The sequence below is a fragment of the Sarcophilus harrisii genome, chromosome 5, assembly GCF_902635505.1.
Source record: "Sarcophilus harrisii chromosome 5, mSarHar1.11, whole genome shotgun sequence".
Lineage (NCBI taxonomy): Eukaryota > Metazoa > Chordata > Mammalia > Dasyuromorphia > Dasyuridae > Sarcophilus > Sarcophilus harrisii.
The window spans coordinates 154,051,311-154,055,167 of NC_045430.1; the positions used below are offsets into that span (position 1 = coordinate 154,051,311).

The 3,857-nt window shown below is 35.3% G+C and overlaps 1 pseudogene; it reads left to right on the forward strand.

Moving 5' to 3' along the window:
* The first annotated feature begins 1,816 nt into the window (after positions 1–1,816).
* LOC105749256 lies at positions 1,817–3,380 on the forward strand (annotated as a pseudogene).
* The last annotated feature ends 477 nt before the right edge of the window (positions 3,381–3,857 follow it).

Here is a 3,857-nt window from a genome sequence, read left to right on the forward strand (position 1 = left end):
ATGAATTTGGCTTGCAACTAAAAAAAACTAAAAAACCAGATTAAAACCCCCAATCAAATACTAAATTGGAAATTTAAAAATAAAAGGAGAAATTAAAAATATTGAAAGTAAAAACTATTGAACAATTAATAAAACTAAGAGTTGGTTCTATGAAAAGCCAATAAAATAGATTACCCTTTGAAATCTGATTAGAATAAGGAGGAGGAAAATGAAATTAGTGTCTTAAAATGAAAAGGAGAACTTTCCACCAATGAAGAGGAAATTAGAGAAATAATAAGGAGTTATTTTGCTCAACTTTATGCCAATAAATTTGATAACCTATTGGAAATGGATGACTACCTCCAAAAATATAGACTTTTCCAGACTAACAGAGGAGGAAGTAAATTGCTTGAATAGTCCCATTTCAGAAAAGAAATAGAACAGGAATTAAACAACTCCCTAAGAAAAAATCCCCAGGACCAGATGGATTTATATGTGAATTTTACCAAACATTTAAAGAACAATTGGCCCCAATGCTATATAAATTATTTGATAAAATAGGGAATGAAGGAGTCCTACCAAATTCCTTCTATGACACAGACATGGTACTGATTCCTAAACCAGGTAGGCTGAAAAACAGAGAAAGAAAATTATAGACCAATCTCCCTAATGAATATTGATGCTAAAATCTTAAATAAGATATTAGCAAAAAGACTACAGAAAATCATCTCCAAGATAATACACTATGCCAGTTACATTGCATTCCCAATTCCTATATTTATGCACACCTGCATTTTTGATTTCCTTCACAAGCTAATTGTACAGTATTTCAGAGTCTGATTCTTTTTGTACAGCAAAATAACATTTTGGTCATGTATACTTATTGTGTATCTAATTTATATTTTAATATATTTAACATCTACTGGTCATCCTGCCATCTAGGGAGGGTGAGGTAAGAGGTGAAAAATTGGAACAAGAGGTTTGGCAATTGTTAATGCTGTAAAGTTACCCATGCATATATTTTGTAAATAAAAGGCTATTAAATAAATAATAATTTAAAAAAAAAAGAAACTCTTAAAAGATGTGCTTGAATCAGACACTGGACAATTGGACAATGATTCTATTAGCATATGTTTAGGACAATATCCCTTCTCACTGTTCTCTGCTGGCTCGATGTTTGGTATAATCAGACAATCATAAGAAGGATTAGAAGGTGGTGTGAGAAAAGTCGGACTCACTTTTCAGCAGAATGAGGAGGAGAAAAGTTGGTGGCGAGCCTGTGGCAGTTTGTCTATCTCCATCACTTCTCCCCATAAAGACCAAGGACTTTTATTATCCTGACTCCAGCTGTTCTTGAGGTCCCCAGGGAGCTAGCCTGGACTTTACAGTGGCCTTTATGTAAAGATGGAAGAGTAACAATAATTCACTCCTCATTTCACCATCTTGGCTCTCAGAAGTAGATCTCTACACAAAGTTTTTAAACAGAGATTTGATGATCATTTGTTGAAAATGTTGTCAAGGTCAGACCCCTTCAGCCTCTCCCGCCAGTAGCTCCTCTGCCACCAGCTCTTGTGCCACTTTGGGCCAGTGGCTCGGTGAGGCTCCTCCAACTGGGCAGGAGGTGGATGAATGGGGACAGAGGTTGGGGGAAGGCATCATAGGCTTCGAATTCCATTCATCTTGAGCATCTCCATGGTGTCTGCCCACTCTGTCCATTCCCTCTAAGAGAATGCCCAGTGTAATGGCTGTACCGAAAGGACATTACTAGCCTTCTATTTAACAGGACTTTATCCTCCTGGAGAACCACCTTTGGTGTAAAGGTGAAAATAGTTTGTCTTTAAATTACATCTTTTAGTTTTCCATTTTGTTGCACTTTAAAGGAACACCAAAAAACCATGAACAACTTTAGCAATGATGAATTTAACTTCAATTTTCTTGATGAAGGCTTTACTGCAAAAGATATTCTGGACTGGAAAATTAATGAAGTTTCTTCTTCTGATGATAAAGATGCCTTCTATTTTTCTGACCTTGATGACGTCCTAAAAAAACATTTCAGATGGTACAAAGCTCTTCCTTGAGTAACCCCTTTTTATGTTATTAAATGTAATGACAGCAGGGCTATAGTGAAGACATTTGCTACTAGAGGAGCAGGATTTGATTGTGCTAGCAAGACTGAAATACAATTAGTACAGACTCTTGGGGTGCCTCCAAAGAGGATAATTTATGCAAATCCATTCAAACAAGTGTCACAAATTAAGTGTGCTGCCAACAATGGAGTATAAATGATGACTTTTGATAGTGAAGTAGAGCTAATGAAAGTTGCCAGAGCTCATCCAAATGCAAAGTTTGTTTTGAGGATTGCCACTGATGACTCCAAAGTTATCTGTCAGCTAAGTGTGAAATTTGGTGCCACTCTCAAAACTAGTAGGCTACTTCTTGAGCAAGCAAAGGAACTGAATATTGATATTATTGGAGTTAGTTTCCATGTGCGAAGTGGTTGTACAGATCCAGAAACCTTTGTCCAAGCAGTTTCTGATGCCCGATGTGTCTTTGACATGGAGGTGGAGTTTGGTTTCAACATGTATCTTCTTTATATTGGTGGTGGCTTTCCTGGTTCTGAAGATGTAAAGATTAAGTTTGAAGAGCTCTCAAGTGTAATCAATCCAGCATTGGACAAGTATTTTACTTCTGACTCTGAACCAGGCAGATACTATGTTGTATCAGCTTTCACACTTGCAGTTAATATCATTGCCAAAAAACTTGTATTAAAGGAACAGACAGGTTCTGATGATGAAGATGAGGCAAATGACCAAACCTTTATGTACTATGTAAATGCTGGAGTAAATGGATCATTTAATTGTATTCTGTTTGATCATGCACATGTTAAACCTATTCTACAAAAAAGACCCAAACCAGATGAGAAGTATTATTCTTCTAGCATATGGGGATCAACATGTGATGTCCTGGATCGAATTGTTGATTACTGTGATTTACCCAAAATGCATGTAGGAGAATGGATGCTGTTTCAAAACATGGGCGCTTACACTGTTGCTGCTGCTTCCACTTTTATGGATTCCAGAGACCCTCTGTCTATTATGTGATATCTGGACCATCATGGCAATGTATGCAACAAATCAAGAACCAAAGTTTTCCGGCAGAAGTAGAGGATCAGAATATCAACACTTTGCCATTATCTTGTGCCTGGGAAAGTGAAATGGAACATCATTCCACAACTTTTACTTCAGCTAGTATTAATGTACAGAAGCTGTTTGTAGCTATTAATTGCAAATTTAGCTTGAATTTGAGCATTTTTAGGGACCATTAATTTAATTCCTGCTAGAGTTTTTAAATGTTTTAAGAAATAGGATTGGCACAAATGCAACAATATGGAAGACATAAGAGATGGAGTCACACTTATCTGTGTTCCTAATGGAAACTATTTGAATATTTGTTTTATATGGATTTTTATTCACTTTTCAAATATGTTTCTAAAGATTGCCCCTCAGCTGCTAAGCAAGTATTTGTAGTTTGAATAATAGCAGAATGGGATTGAGCTTAGTGTTGTGACCTGTGTTAAAATAAAAGTATATTGAAATAAAAAAAATTTTTTTCAAAGTAATTCATTTTGTTTTTAAAGATAAGATCAGTTTTAGGAATCACTAGGTTCCCCTCTGACACTTAAAGAAAAAAAAATACATAAAAGTAATTTGAGTTCTGTAATGTATGAGCACTTTCATTTATCTTTATCCTTTATAAAATAATGAACTCAGTACCTCACATATAAACACTGACATTTCTTGATTTTTTAATGCAATGTTCAAATATTGTATTTCAAAAATGAGATGGCATTAGGTTCATAGAAATAATAATAATAAATA